The 16,767-nt window shown below is 42.5% G+C and overlaps 1 protein-coding gene across 3 annotated transcripts in view; it reads left to right on the top strand.

The window, feature by feature from the left end:
• hivep3b (HIVEP zinc finger 3b) overlaps positions 1-16,767 on the top strand; it is a 38,442-nt gene that overhangs the window by 6,482 nt on the left and 15,193 nt on the right. Inside the window, exon 2 of one of the 3 annotated variants that reach the window (XM_032518076.1) lies at positions 12,553-12,597. The exons of the other annotated variants lie outside the window; for them this stretch is intronic. The gene's annotated coding sequence lies outside the window, so the exon portion shown is untranslated. The remainder of the gene's footprint in view (positions 1-12,552; positions 12,598-16,767) is intronic. 3 annotated transcript variants of the gene reach the window in all.

The following is a 16,767-nucleotide window of genomic DNA, read 5'->3' as shown; positions in this document are numbered from 1 at the left end:
GCTACATATTCCCTGATTTGCTCATTTAGATGTCTGTCTCAAAACCCTAATGATCCTTTATGAGACAGAGTTCATCCACCAGCCTCATAGTCAAACAAAAGGCATGACAGCAGGCGAATCACCTCGGGCAGGATCAAGCTCCACAATGCACTGCAGCCTCAGTGAAGGAATCCCGTGTCACATTTGTCACTCTGTCACGGTGGATTAACAGATGGAGACTAATGGTCAGGTGATGGTGCTGCTCAGCATGAATCACTCTGTTAAAGGAACTTGTGAATGGAAGGCATAGAAAACAGTGTGTTTGATATTGTAGATGGTCTGTCACACAGAGCTACGGACACAGATTTGCTGCGGTGTAATTGAGAAAAAAAACAGATGTTGAAAAAGAAAACCAACCAGTGCAGCTCGTCACCCACACATCTGTCATTCCATTTTCTATACTGTACCCTCTTCTTTCCTGGATTTGCAGCATATCCCAGCACATACTGGACTTGTGGCACATAACAGTAAAGTTAAACTAATTGTATATTAGGGGTGTGCAAAAAAATGGATTCACATTCGTATCGCGATTTAAACTCTACAGATTCAACTATCACATTGGAAAAGTAACTACATTTACATACTGTGAATTGTTTTTTAAATTGAATTAAATTGAATTTAAAATCGATTTTTGAATTGATTCTTGAGCCTAAAAATCCATATTGAATCGTGACATATTCTGAATCGTGCACCCCTGTTGGATATTATACGTTTTAAATGAATTAGGATTTACAGCTACCCTGGAAATCCAGAGTTCTGCAAAAGCACAATTTGAATTTGCTCAGCAAGTTACTGTGGCATCAAGTAATGCTGCTCATTACCTATGCCATTTTAGCCAAGCTGCACCAATCACATCGGTATATCTGATATAGGCGACCAGAGGCAAGCTAATTGGATGACGACAGCCGCTGCAACGTCAAAGTCATTAGTAAACATTGCTAGATGGCTACGGATAAACACCAGTTGTTTGAAACGGCTTTAGCTGCTATAATAAACAAGTTAGACTTATCTAAAACAGGACCAGAAGACGGTGCTCAAATCATTCTTTTGCAAGAAAGACGTTTTTACTGTTTTGCCGACCGGATACAGAAAAGTCTAATCTACCAGTTAGCTCCGCTAATAGCTAAGCATGTGAGGCTCTGGATACGTCACCCCATGTTTTTGTGATTGGTCGTAGTGTTATTCAATTGCGTGCAGTGAGATTTTCCAATGCACGCTTGGTGCCGCCCTTTGAGAGTGGCAACTTTCATTACTTGATGCCAGACCCTTAATCCTTTTGGATTTGGGTCAAGAGACCAAAAGCTTTGACTTTAAAATACTTGGTGGCATATGTTTTGAGTAAAAGGAAAGGGAATGCTGTTGGAAGCTCTTCCTACGTTGGCGATGTTACAGTCTATTATGTAATCCTCGTCCTCAACAACCTCAAACAGTGTTTGCACCCAGGTAGTCCCCCACCTCCTCCCCTTTCTTCCCTGCTTTGCACCGTCAGCACAGTGCAAGGGAGCAACTCCAGCTTAGTCACTGCAGACTTTGACTTTTTATCAACACTCTCTAACTGTAATATGTTTAATGGCACTGCACTCACCCTCTTAGAGACCCAGTCTTGCCCCAATGTCAGCTGATTGACAGTGTGCCGGGCCAATGAAAAAGCTAGGGGGAGGGAGAAGAAGATTGTGGTAGGTTGGGCACATAGCCTTTTGGTGCATCTCTGGCCACAGGGTAAAAGCCATATTTCACTCTGACACCCACACCCACAAGGAGACCAGGAGCTGCATGGCTTGAAAGCATGTGACCAGCCAGAGGTTCAGCTCCCTCAACCCTCTTCTTCATTGTTCTCCAGGACTCTCTTTCTTTTTCTTTGTCTCACTGCTAAAGCTGGAGTAGTGTATGTAGCTATCTGATAAGCTGATCAGGAGTCTTTGAGAGTACAGTAGCTGGAGCAGCGGGGCTGGGTTCCCACTCGCTGCCCCTGAGTAGGGTGTCCATTACTGTGGGAGTGCCTAAATTACATAGAAGAGAGAGATCAGGAGAAACCCTGGTGAGAGTTTTGGAGAGAGAGGAGGGGGGAGTGGAGGGTGTGGAGTGGAGAAATCAATTTGTTGCTGAGAGAAACGAGATGAGACACACATACATTGTTGCAGGTGTAAAAAAGAAAAGATATACACAATTTCAAAATTGTCTTTATGACAAGCGTTGTAACAAGATTGTGCATTTTGAGTTAACTTCTCGAGCTAAATTCCCTGGGAGTTTTTTTTATCAGTGTAAAAGCATAATGTTTCTTTGTCCGCCTGTGAGACGGATGGTGTCTTCGGTCATGTGAGAACGAGCTGTCCCTGTTGCTAAGCCTACAACAGTCTTTCTTTCATTGGTCATGGTTGTGTGTTTTGGCTTGCATGATTGGGCATGTTGTTATCAGCATTACAGATACACAAGTCATAGGTTGGATGGCATAGTCGATGGCTTTCGAGTGGCTGGAAGGATTGGGAAAAGGATGACATTTTTCACTCTTCTTTTGTTGTTCAAGTGTAGCTGCAACAACTCAGAAGATGTAGTTTGCTTTGCAGAGAGTATCATTGTTTCATTCCATCAATCTGTGTAATGCACTGTTTATTGCTTTTCTGTGTAACTACAGTGTTATCAAATTATCCTCAGTGCAGTTTTTCATGGTAAACATTTTGTTTCATTGTATTCTACCAAGTCTTTACTACTGTGTCTATGTCATCAAACAAGTCTTGGAAGATTTTCAAAAATGTTATCCCTCTAAAGCCAGACTAGGCCTTTAGTCTGAGGGTGATATTTATTATGGGTATTCATTTTTATCCTCTGTCTAATGTCAGACATTTCCTGCTAGTGGGCTGGCTCTGTGGATGGCAGTGTGGTTCGTTCAGTTGGCCCACAACTTTAGGCCATGCTAAAATACATCTAATGGGTTAATTGCATGACATTTTGAGACTTCTTCCAAATGATAAAACCTACTGACTTTAGTAATCCCTTGACTTTTCATCTAGTCCTACCATAAGGTTGACATGTTTCATTTTGAGTGAACTATGGGATGAACTGCCCTAAAATTAGCTACAGATGATTTTTCATCTAGCTCCCCATTGGTTTATTACCAATAGCTGGACTTTATGTTTACTGCTAATTAGCAAATGTTAACATGCTAACAGGCTAAACTGAGATGGAGAACATGGTCAATATTACCTGCTAAACATTACCATTTAAGCATTTTTCACTGTGTGCATGTTAGCATTAGCGTTTATCTTAAAGAACTGCTTTGCCTGACAGCACATGGCTGTAGACGAAAATCCTATTGCTTCAGTAACTCATACTTCTCGGCCACTAAATATTGCTACTTGTAACATTCTTTGACTTTGTTATTATAGTATAATAATAATTATAGTATTGATCTAGTAACCTACTTTCTGTTGTAGCGACTCAACCATCCATATCATATTACAGGAACAACACCAATATATATCCATACACCAACTAACCTTAAACTGAGACTTATGTTGAGGAAAGGCCAGACCTGTCAATCATCCTTCTTACAGCCGAGTGAAATGCGTCTCTTCCAACCGAATGCCTGTCGAGTCTTGCCAAACCACGGAGAGCAGAGTGAACACTGTGGGCTGACAAAACCGGTGCTGCCAAGACCTGCCTAATATGATTTTGTTGTGTTTGTGGCAGTTTGTGTATTTGGTAGCGTGTGCATGTGTGTGTAAAACCCGAGGAGGGTTCTCACTGAATCTGAAACAGTCCTGATCTAAACTTCTTTCTCTCCACAATCACAGACCTCAGCTGGTAAGCTCACTCTTCACTAAACCTCATTCACTTTGTTGGATTTGTTCAGATGCCGGTTAACTTTGATGGTATGCACTGTTTGAGTTTTGTACAATTTGTAGTCAGACTGCTTCAATTATGAAACTTATCCTACTTGCCGTCCCCAGAATAGATTTTCTTTGTCTTTAGATTAGATTACTGGAGGGCACATCTTGCCATTTGTTTAGGTTTTGTGGGTTAAGGCTTATGATTGTCTCATCTGCTATTCAAATGTACTATAAACACATTTCCGTTCTTCCAGAAAGTTATGCTGTTAGTCTGTCAGATTAAGGCTTTGCTGAAGTTGCTATTTGTTTACTCATGAAATGTGGACTACAATGAGCCTGGATTCCATCAATATAATGATTTTAAAAAGGGAAATTATACCGTTTAATGTTTATTCCTTTTTATAAGGCTTCATAATATTTAAGTTAAAAAAGGCATGATGAAAGCAACACATTAACTCTTAATAAGTACACATTTAGTAAAAAAGAGTTGAATAACTTTCTGTCATTTATATGGATTCAGCTGTTCTCTAAATTCGTTTTTTTTGGCGTGGAAACTTTGATGGTACCTGTCAGGAGTACCTGGCTAACTCAACCTGTTTAAATCTACAGCTGCTGACCACAACGTGTCAGCTGACAAGCTTGTTAAACATGCATGTCATCCAGCTTTCACGTAACTCCAGCTCTCTAGGAAATGAATTAACTACTAGTGACTTGTTGATTATATCACTTACAGTGTGAATGTAAAGTCAGTGTTTCAGAAACTAGACTGTTTATTGTGAAGGGAATATAGAGGTATTTTAACCTGGAGGAAATCAAGAACCATAAAACATTTTTTTTTTTTCATTTGTGTCCACATATTTGTTTTTTTTTAATGGCTTGAAATAAAATTGTGCCCCGACCTCAAAATATGGCAAACATCAGTCTAGTTTCAGTCATCCTCAGTTGGGCAAATCAGCAAAGCAATAAATCAGTTTGAACACATGACTCTATATGGTACTGTATAGAAATTGAGTTACTCCCATTAAACAGCAAGCTGTACAATTGTACAGTGTTTTTGAAAGGTTTGTGGGTAAAATGGAAAATGATAATAATAATACTTTTCATAACCTGGCATGACAGAAAGCTTTTACAGTAAATATCCTCAGTGGGAAACATTCTCTGAGGTAACATAATTATCCAATGTATGTGTATCCATACCGAAAAGCCAGTGAAGCCTGGCTAAGGGCATGTTCAGAGACAGTTCTTCAACCTGTATTGGATGACAAGTCAGCCATACATAACCGGGCAAGAACTAACAGGAAATCAATGTATCCAGCCACCTATCCTGCATCGATACAGTGTCTCACTTTCTTACCATAAGCCTGCTCAACTCACTGTCTCTTTCTCTCTCTCTGTTTTCTGGCTGTGTCTCTGCAGTGTGCTTCTTTGAAAGCCACAGCATCTCTATTTTAAGGATGTCTTTGTTTCTCTGCTTTGTATTCAAATGATCCGCCTCACACAGGCAGTAGGATGCAGCTCTGAGGACTAGCAGGTTGGTGGTGTGTGTGTGTGTGTGTGTGTGTGTGTGTGTGTGTGTGTGTGTTTGTGTGTGGTATGTGTGATGGTGTGGTGTGTGTGTTGTGTGTGTGTGGTGGGGGGAGGTTTCTACTCCTGTTACCAGACCTTTATGAGGTGATGACAGCTTAAGTAATGCCCTGCTAATTCCCCTAATGTGGGTCATGTGACCTTTGTGCTCGCTTACCTACCAGAGCAATTTGAACGGTCTGTTTGGACATGAGGAGAGAAAAAAGTGTTCATCCATGATGTGTGTGTATCATGGAATGTATTTGAACATATTCAGAGGCAGTGTGCAGGAATATGGGTTTGTCGCTGAGCCCTGGAACCAGACGGCGTGGCCTTCCCTAGCGGCCAGACTAGACTACACCTCCCAGCAACAATGAGTACAGCCAGTGACACCTTTCTGTCTGTCTGCTAATGCAATGTGGGCCAGTTAGTTTTTTCACTAGGGAGGGCCATGTTTGACTTACTTATGAAGGTGTCCCCTTTTTTCATAGCAAATAACTTATTTTTACAGGAACTTTAAACTTGGAGTCAGAGTTTTGGTAAAGAAAATGGACCCCATGCTTGTCCCTGGCGCTTTGTTACTAAGCAGCATGCAGGTATTGACACTCATCTCGACACCTTAATCCTTCTCAACCTTGTGTTTACAGAACAGTAAGGCTCTGTATCTTTAGCACCTTGCTGTTGACAACTGTTACTGTGAAGATAAGCTTATGCAGTGAAAACAACGTGATGATTTAACATTTTCAGTGAGAAACAAGCTTGGAGAATACATATGTGACACTGGCAAACTGTAGAAATATACTCGTTTGTAACTTTGAAACTACTTAAAAGGGTTTGTTCACCCAAATAATGCTGAATGTTTTGGTACTCGTATACTCTCAGTAAACTAAAAATAAACTCGTATGTAACTTTAAAACTACTTAAAGGATTTGTTCACCCAAATAATGCTGAATGTTTTGGTATCTTTCCATGAACGTTTTGCTAGTATTTGGTTTTGAGGTCTCTGTCTCAGAGATTTCCACCTCCACAAAAACATTGGAGGTAGATTTTGTTGTGGTGCTCACAGCTTTGAAAGGTTCCTTTTGGAAAAAGAATCTACAGCAACTTTTTCTTTCAAAAAGAACGATTTCATTGTATGGATAATTCATTTAACACAGTAGTATTCATAGGGACTATTTATTTTCTAGAAGGTGCTTCTAAGGGGTTTTCCAGGTCCTTGTTTCTGTAAAGAGATAATAATGTTAATATTGACAGACTCAGATAGATATCTCAAAATTAAACAAAAACTATTTGCATTACCAGACAGACACCACTAAGGAGTCTGAAAATATGTTATGGTGCAATAGAGAGAGAGGAAATATTGGGAACATCAGGGGTTTGGGAGGATCAGATACGAAAGTACAGCAACCAAAAAAAAATCAAGAACCAGATCCATTTTTTGCATTGATGTCCACAATTATTTTAGAGAAACACAAAAACCTACATGATATGCATGCAGTAAGCAACCTTCAGTGTAGTTTATAGTTAAGTTGTATTCTGTACATTCTGCATATCAGTTCCACACATTCACACAAACACACACAGATTTGCTAAGAGACTGTTTTAGCTGCACTTGATTGTCATATGTGATTGATAAGCTGTCTCACTCAGCCCTGGAGCTGCAGTCTTCAGATATAGAGAATGCACACCGCGTACACAATTGACAGCCTTTCTCAGTTGGCAGATAGACCCACTACCATAGGTCAAAGCCATGTATTGAGAAGACTAATGCAATGACCATGTACAAGAGCTTATTCTCTGTCTCTGTGTCTGTCTCTGTCCTACGCATTTGCACAAAGTGTTTTCTCCTCTATCTTGTTATTCTCTGTCTCGCACTCTTTCCCTCTCTCTCTTCCAAACACACACCTCCACTCTCAGAGAAACACATAAACCGACGGGTTCTGGCACATTGCGTTTGTATATGTGCATTGAGAATGAAGGGCAGATGACGAGGCGTCGATGCGCCAGGAGAGCCTCTGTTGACAGGCCACTAATGCAGCGTGGCACCGGGCAGAATGGGCAGCAGGGGCAAGCAGCGGAGGAGGGAGAGTAAACTGTAAACCGACACTTTGGTTGAATGGAGTTGTTTGTCACTGTGGGTAGAAATTACTTGGACTGGCCTGGCTTTGTGTAAACTCCCCGATCAGAAGGGCGTCCCTCTGCCAGGCCTGGAGAGCGAGTTAGAGATGGAGGCCGTGTTAACACATTCTGCGGCCCGGTCCTCGTGTTTGAACACACTCAGGCTGAGCTTCCACCTGTTGACTCTTCGCCGTGTCTGTGTTTGTGCAGGCAGCGCTGAAAGCACCCGCAGCTCCAACTTAACAGCTCAAATGCACATAGTTACAGGTTACCGAGATGTGCAGATAAGGCACGGCGCCGGGTCATGCACAGTGTTGCAGCAGTGCTAGCTGTACCTGCTGCAGCGTTGGATGTAGTACAGCAGCTGCAGAAAGAGGAACTAGCACAGGGTTTCCCATCACTGGGGAGGAATCCACATGGGTGACTTCATAAAGAAATAGATAACTTAAGTGAAAACAGAAATGACTCCACGGAAATGACTGCTGTCTTCAAATGAAGAATTACTGCACACTTGCACAGCTTATCGGCACGTAGAGGAAGATTGCTAATTCTGTGGTTCAGAAAAAATACACATACCATGCTTGCATTGGATAATAACAAAACATTTTTAACCTTAACCTACCAAAAAAAGATTGAGGTTCAGCTTCATATTTGTTCCCTCTCCAATCACCTTAACTGAAGATCGCCCCACATCGCCTCACAGGCACAGCCTATTCTTTACAGTTGCACCATGATTTAAGAGAGCAAATAAAATGCAGCCGACTGTGAACGACAGGTACAGTAAGCTGCGTGGGAGAATTTGCACTGTGATCTTGACGTCCACGCATCACTGAAACTTGTGGGCGCAGGAGGACAGCTTTTGAAAATGTCAGTTCCTCTTTCTATATTTATCTGCTCTCGCTCCCTCCACCCCCCCACCCTGTGCTTTGTCACGCTTTTACTTCATTTGCACACCACTCGTGCTGCGTTCTGATGCTTGGTGTCGAGCTCAAAGGCAGATGAGGTTTCTTTGACAGACACTGTGTATCTGTTTTAACTCTGCTACAGTAACTCCCTATGAGGCCCCGGAGTCTGTTTGTTCACTGCTGCTGTCCCTAATGTGTGTTTCATGTCAGAAGACCATTTTGCCTTTGAGGCAGTGAAACAAAACTAATACTTAAGACTCAGAAAACACTAATACTGTATAAACCATAATAGCTGGGTTCACACTGCCGTGGCAAATTGCTAATGATATATCAGCTCTACATATGGTATGACTTACCAATCAGGGACTTTACTCAGGGCCAGGCTACTTTCCATAATGACTACCCACAGCAACCCTGGAGACATGATTTCCTGGTAGCCTTCCGCATAATATACATAAAGTTTACTTTGCTGCATATAAAGACAGTGACACTTATTAATGCTTCAGCACCATGGACAAGGAAAAGATAATGAGTGTGTGTTGCAAGGCTGAAACTGAGAACTAAATGAGGGGAGAGTTGCTGCAATGAGGGGATTGGATATTTCTGTGTCTCATAGAAATAGAAATAAATAGAGAAAGGAGAGGCAGAGAAACCCATCAAGATAAAAAAGAGAGATGCTGAGTGAAACAGAGGGTGGTCCGTCTTTCAGTGTTTTAAAGGATCTGATATCACATCAGCTGAGGATACGTATCGATTGGCATTAACAAAAGACTAGCATGCTCAACTCCATTAGCAGGCCGGTTGGTTGCATGTACAAGACCGCTCGCCACTAGCTGTATTATGCCTATGTATGTTTGTGTGAAAATACATTTGTATTTGTATATATTTGAATGCCTTATCCAAAAATTTAAAACTAGTGTGCTGAAAGTTGGCACAAGGTACTTTTGATTATTGCTTATTTTTGGATCAAATATTTCCTAATTTAAGCTAAGGTTTTCATAGTTATCGACTGACTAATTATAATGATAAACTGGTGGAGTACTCTTTTAAGCACAATGGTGCTTTGAGCTGAATGCTAACATGCTCATGTTAAACAGGTATACTGTTTACCATGTTCCCCTTAGTTTAGGGTGTTAGCATACTAACATGAGCTAATTAGCACTAAACACAAAGTGCAGCTGAGGCTGATGGGTATGTCATTTTTGCATCATTTTGTCATCAACCAAAAGTGTTGGACAAATTAAAATGTTGATCGGATGATGGTGCCAAGTAAAAAGTCAGAAGATAACGAACGTTGTTACATTTTATCCTCAGGGGGAAATACATGTCTGTGCTACATTTAATGGAAACCCATTCAATAGTTGTTGAGACACTTCAGTCGGGACCAAAGTGGTGGACCACCCAAACAAACTGACAGACCGACATTAACATCCCTAGAGTCACGCGATCATATGGATCATATCAAAAACATTTGGATATTCCTCCGGCTCTGTATATGACATTAGTTGCCCAATGCTCCGCTGTCTGCTTAAGAACACACACACTCATAACACTGTTTGTTGGTGCTATCCAGTCATGGTCTTTTCTGAAACTGAAAGCTGTATCTTAAAGTTATGAGGTTTATGTCAAACTTTTACTTTACTATTTTACTTTACTAATGCAAATAAGGTGTATTTAAGTTTCATGTCATTACATTTTCAAGTGGAGTGATGATACAGCTACATTTAACCAAGTGATGACTTGGATTTAGTGGTTTGGCATGCTGTTTCCAGAAGACTCAGCCCACTTGTTTTTTTTGTTTGTTCTTTTTTCGAAATAAATGCAAACAGGTAGAGCAATACTGAGCCACAGTGGCTTTTATACACTAGGTGGGCTCCCTCTTGAAATAGGTTTTGTTTCTATCATAATACCACAATCTTATGAACAGACAGGGGTCAGTTTACTGGAAGACCACACATCTGAAATAATCTGCCTTCAGAACAGAGAGCACCCTCTCTGCATACTCCCATATTTGCCTTTTTTACTGCCTGTGTCTGCAGTTCATAGGGTGAAAGTCCAAAAATATGTCATCTGTCTGTAAACCCGCAAACCATTCATTTGGTCTAAATTATAGTCTGTGGCTGCTCCAAAACAACATGGAGTTTCTTATAAAGTATGATGTGTACATTTTAGGTGTTGCTTGTCTCTGCATTATATTGTGGCTGTTTTTCATATATGTGAAATTATCATATACATACCACAGGGGAGACCTTGTTTCCATTAACTGAAAATGAGAACAGCTTTACATAATGTGAGCCTGACATGCTTGGGGCCAGTGGGTAGCATATGGGTACCATTTGCATCGCGAAAGCTTGCTTTCACACCTTCATGATCGTTGCACTTCCCATTTTGATCCCAGTCTTCAAAATGATTATCTTCTCTGTTGGCGCTTGCCTTGCACGGCTGTTCAACTTAATGCCTGCCAGCTCTCTCTAGTTCCTAACCAGACTGTGTGTGTCTGCAGCCCGGTTCCCGGCTTTGCTAATCGTTGCGTCTGTGTAGAGCAACTTTCCTGTCAATCATCGCAACAGTGGCAGTTTTGTTCCCGGGCCTCTGCCTCCCCCCAACCTTCCCGTCAGAACCGCTCAGTCTGAAGAACAGAGGACAAAGGGATGACGGATGGGTGAAGGTCCCTCGCAGGGAAGTACAGTATAGAAGGTGCGTGCTGTAAAGGGTGACAATGAGCACATTCAAGCAGACACAATACAGGGCTTCGGCCCGCAAAGCCAGCAGCCTGTGAGAGGAGCCCAGCGTCAGTTCAGCACGGTCCCCTACAGCAGTCAGCCAGCAGAGCCAGGGGTAATCACCAAGTCCTGACCAGCATTCATATTGACTGGGACCAAATGAAATCAGAATGGAAACACAGAGCAGAGGAGAAAGAATAGGAGGACATGTGAGCAACAGCACAGGAGAAGAGCAGAGGGACGAATTGATAAAGAAAGCAAATGAACAGGTGTATGGTTTAATGAGATTGAAAAGAAAAACTAAAAGAAATATAATTGATCAATTGGAGAAGGAGAGAAACATCCCATCATCTGGCTGTGAGTCCCACTAGACCACCACTTGTTGCTGGCCTGTAGATCCATATTCCCTCTGCCTGCCTTCAGCCATCCACTTGCTCTGTGTGCCGGCTCGTTGCTGTGTGAGTGTGTTTATTTTAGAGTGTGTGACTCACACTTCCTGTGCTCTGCCAGTGAGGCAAAGCTCTATGGAACAGCAGGACCTCCATTCATTCTTAATTCTCTCTTTCTCTTTCTCTTTCTCTTTCTCTTTCTCTTTCTCTCTCTCTCTCTCTCTCTCTCTCTCTCTCTCTCTCTCTCTCTCTCTCTCTCGTGTTGCACCGCTGATAGGCCTAGTCCAAGTTCTGTGTAATGCGGGGGCTGGCTTGAATGGATGCTTCTCTGGAATTCATTTACAGATGCAGCACAGTGACTGAGAGTGGAAGATTAATGTAAATGATTCTTGTTCTTGTAGACAGGCGATTTGTTCCCCGCTGCTTTTTATTTCACACGCCACAACAATAAGATAACTTTGCTGATAAGGAGATGATAACTGAAAGGAGTAGCCCTCAGGGTTCTTTGTGATGGGAAAACCCATGTAGGACCTGTTTTTAATCCTCTCCAGTGTGACGCACGCCACCAGCAGCTCCTGTCCTAAACCTGTTTTTTGTTTTCTTGGTTTGTCCTGCGATTTGGTTGCAATAAGAAATGTGACAATTGCCATCACTGTGGTTTCACAGAGGATGGTGTGATTTTTTTTTTTTTTTGGAGCAATTAATTACTCACGCTATGAGAATATAAGTCTCTTTTAGTTTCTTCTTGCTTCTTGCTGCTCCTCCCTTTACATTGTACAGTAGAAACATTTACTGTCGTCCCTTCATCCTCTCCATCACTCTTTTTGTCTCACCCCCACCTCCTCTCTTTCTCCTCTCTCCTCTCCTTCCTCCTCTCTCTCTCTCTCTCTCTCTCTCTCTCTCTCTCACTCTCCTGCAACACACCCTCCACACACCCACCAACAGTCATATCCGCTCTCACTCTTTGGCTCTCCCGCTTGTCTCACAGTGCCTGTGAAGCGTCTCTAAGGGGAAGACCAGACTGCTCCGTCAGGTAATCTAAACTGTCTGTCTGTCTCTGTCTCTTTCTCTTTTTCTCCTCTCTCTCTCTCTCTCTCTCTCTCTCTCTCTCTCTCTCTCTCTCTCTCTCTCTCTCTCTCTCTCTCTCTCTCTCTCGCTCTGTGCTCACCTCTCACTCTCGTCTTTCTCACTCTGTCTTCCTATCTTATTTAAACTGTCTCTGTATTCCGCTCTCTCTCCAGTCCCCGCCCCCCCCCCCCCCCCCTTTTCATTACTTTACTTGTCAGCTATGGCAAATCAGTTGTTAAGTTATTGCAGCTGTTCCAAGGGTGTTTACATTTGATTGCTTTTTTTTATTTCAAATTTGTCATTTGGTACATTATAACCTAGCAACTTACCACTGCCAAGAGTATTTTGTAAGTTAAAAGATGTTGAAGTTGAAGATGAAGTTTTTGAATGTCAAAAACTCAGTTTAAGGACAACATACCTGAGCTGTTTTTTTTTGCATGTCAAAGAATGTTACTGAATTGTATGGACATTATGATACAATGATTCAAATTCACAGACTTCTTTAAAGTTGGAAAGAGTGTCCCTTGTGGTACAAGATTCCTACTCAATGCCCGTTCCCTCATCTGTCAATCTTGCCTGAGGTTTCTCTTTTTTTCCTCCTGAATTTTAGGGAATTTTGTGGAACTTATTCCTTATCCAAATCCAGGATAGAGCTCCTCTTTGAACAGAGGTAAAGCCCTCGGAGACAAATGTTGGACTACTTAATTTAAATTGATGAACTAAGTGACTACGAATGAAAGTCTTGGCCACAAAAAAAAGATGGAAAACCTGTTAATCTGCAATTTAGTCGTCAGTTTGCTTTTACAATTGATTATGTCACCAAAAGGACCAGATTTTTTCTGCTGCCAGGGATATTATTAAAACTCACAGCGCAATCTTCTGCCTTCTAGGTGTGCCTTGCCCGGCTCTGCTGTTGCCACTTATGTTTGTTTGAAGGCCGGTATTGACCTGCAGTTCACTGGCTTGTGTTTAATCAAAGTGAACACTGCGACGGTTGTGAACTGCCAGTCTTATCAAAGCCCTGTGAAATCCTTCTCTACACCCTCTCGCCTCAAAGGTGCAACGATCCCGCTGCATCCCACACGGAGCTGAGAGAGTGAGTGAGAGCTCTGGTATGTGTTGTTTTTTCAGGCGGCGTCCTCCGTAGCGAGAGGCTTTAACTGACAGCAGTGATATCCCCTGGTGAGTGTTGCCCACTGAGGTTTTACGCCCTATCTGGCGTCTGGTTCTGTCTGGGTTTCTTTCTTTTCCAGTCATTTACTATCAAACCAAACTGTTCCTTCCTCGGGTTTTGTAAATGGTTAGTGTGACCATCTAGGATGTGTGGTTTGATTGACAGCTCTGTTTTTAGTGTTGGTGGACTGTGGTTTAACTTTCCATTTACCTTTTACTTAGGGTATGCTGCAGAGCCTTCGGCAGTATCAAATGGTGTATTGCTTCATTGAGATCATGACCCTTGCGGTTTAAACTGCCGCAGACGTTACTGTATGTGTGTATCTGCTGCCATGTCAACCCATCGTCACCCAAAGGGGGTTAGATGTCAAGGGTCATACCAGGTGGCCAATGCATGCTGAGGCCAAGCATTTCCCCTCCTCACTTCCTACTGCCAGTGTGCGTCTTTAGTCAGAAAGGATGCTGGGAGATAAATTTAGACCTCCAGCTCCCTCTCCATCTGCCGTTGCTCAGAGTAGGCTGGTTTCCATGGGAACCTGCACCAGGCTACCGCCAGTAAAAGGGAATGGGAAGAGAGAGAGGTGTGTGTGTGTGTGTGTGTGTGTGTGTGTGTGTGTGTGTGTGTGTTTGTTTGGAGGGCTATGACAGCAGATTTTTTAGAAAGCACTTAAGAGGGTTTATCTGTTCTCAGGGCACCAGGTAATTTAATATTTAGCCCATATTTGTATCCGTCATTACCAGCTGCATAAATGCGTCTGGGTATTGATGAGGAAATGAAACAAAACTCTGCCCGGCCTATTCTCCCGCATGATAATGAAGTTTTAACTGTAAAAATGCTGCACGCGCTCCTTCCTACAGTATGAGCGGAGTTGAGCGAAATCTTTGTTTTATGGGATTTACAGTATTAGAAGTAGAACTGCTGACTTATTAGACACAGCAGGATGATGGAAGGAGGCAGTGTGTGTGATGGCAGTGGGTGTGTGTGTGGTGTGTGTGTGTGTGTGTGTGGTGTGTGTGTGTGTGTGTGGGTGTGTGTGGTGTGTGTGGTGTGGGGTGTGTGTGTGTGTGTGTGTGTGTCAGGGCTTCCCCAGGTACCTGCATCAGTGCCTGTTTCCGCTGACAAGCCCCTTAGCATGTGCGCACACACACACACACACACACACACACACTCACTCGTCTCTGTTCTCTGTGGACCGGTCGTTAATCACATTTTAGGCACAGACAATAGAAACTAGTTCACATAACCGACCTTGGCGTACTGCTCTGTGCAGCATCATACAATATGTCATACCAGACTGGAGGTGGAAAACCAGGAGGTTGAAATGCTCCAGTGTGGATGGTTTGTCGATGCAAACTGCTACTAATATTAGCTTTGTGGTTTTGATCTGACACCTTGAATCCAAACAACATAACACTGGTTAACAGCTGCATCAGTGGCTTTCTGCTCGCACCTCAGCCTAAAAATAGAGCAGAGTAAAGAACGCAGCCCCACCCTCATCAATAAGGCTAAACAAATTTACATAACCTGTGTGCTTTACGAGAGGTCTTATCACTGTCAACTGATTTCTGTTAGTGTCTGTACTGTATAAGCCCATAGTGCTGCATGTATTAAGCGCCGTTGATAACAAGTCCTCTCTGTGGAAGGAGAATGATGAGAAAGGAAAACCCCTCGTCTAACAGCAGGATGATCGGCTGAGGATAGGTCACATCAGGGCACTGCAGCTGATTGGCTGGTAAGATGTGTCAGAGTACATTCAGGGCTGCTGTATGTTAGTGGCTTTGGGGAGAATAGTACTGTGTGTGTGTGTGTGTGTGTTTTGGCTTGATGTAGGCTAGACTCTGGCTTTCCTTCTTTCTGGCAAGCCCCTGACTATGTGTTTCCCCACTCAGACCTGGAAGTCTAGACTGCCATGAATAATGTAAGCAATGCTCTCCCCAACCTTAAAAACCTTCTAATTGCCCTGTTTAAGGGCTGCATCAACAGCTATGCCAAAGATCATTAAACGTACACCCTGATAACCGACATGAGCAAAGACATTTATTACAGGGGGGTTGATAAAGACAATTTGTCTTGCTCTTTGTGCTTTCCTGCTCAATCCTGCTATGTTCTATGTACAGCATCAACCTTCTACTTAACATCTAGCCCCATTCACTTTTTATCCATCTTTACTAACTTGGTTGCCTCTCTCTTACTTTTTTGTTAGCATCTATTTTTCTCTCTAAAATGTAATTCTCTTCAGTCAGGATCTGAATTATAACACCTTTGCAAACTCCATTCCCTCCTGATCTAGCTTATCATGTAATTCTAGAGAGTAATGGGTCTCTCTGGCTCAACAGTTCAAGACAGAAAAGGCTGCCACCAGAGAAAAAAAGTCTTCCTGTACAGCTGAAGAAAGCAAGCAGATGACAGCAAATGAACACAGAAAAGTGAAATATAATTGGTGTTAAAGGAGAATTCCAGCCAATTTTTATGTTAATCTTGATCGCTATAAATATTCGAGTACTTTTGATTGAAAAAGCCTTGACCGGAATCAGTGCAGGCAACACTGAGTTGCCTACCCTACGTGTACAAGCTTCCACTGAGCTAAAACAGCAGTTAACGGGGCAAGTTTTTGAGCCTTCGTGCCTCTTAACAGACATACAATGCAATGAATTTGTCTGTACAACATGAACAGGGCCCTTGCGTAACATCAAGACGCGTTTTCAACTCAGACATTGTTTTAATTCACCTACCCTGTCTTGTTCTTGCTGGTGGGTGACTTGCTTGCTTGCCGGGTTAGCTGCTAGCTGTTAGCTACTATTGATGAGTGTGTTCAGCCAGGCTTTTGTGAAAATCATAAAGCAGCAGTTCCATGTGTAAGTGTAGCTCATCCATTTTGTGTGTGATTGATCTGGTGTTGGTGAGTAAGAGGCTTGACAGTGTCGATCTGTGTGGTAGATTCCTTAGCCGGGCAGGCAGCCT

Source organism: Etheostoma spectabile, chromosome 6 (genome assembly GCF_008692095.1).
Source record: "Etheostoma spectabile isolate EspeVRDwgs_2016 chromosome 6, UIUC_Espe_1.0, whole genome shotgun sequence".
In the NCBI taxonomy this organism is placed as follows: Eukaryota; Metazoa; Chordata; class Actinopteri; order Perciformes; family Percidae; genus Etheostoma; species Etheostoma spectabile.
The sequence above is the reverse complement of the archived record's forward strand: the minus strand, read 5'-3'. Positions and strand labels throughout refer to the sequence as shown.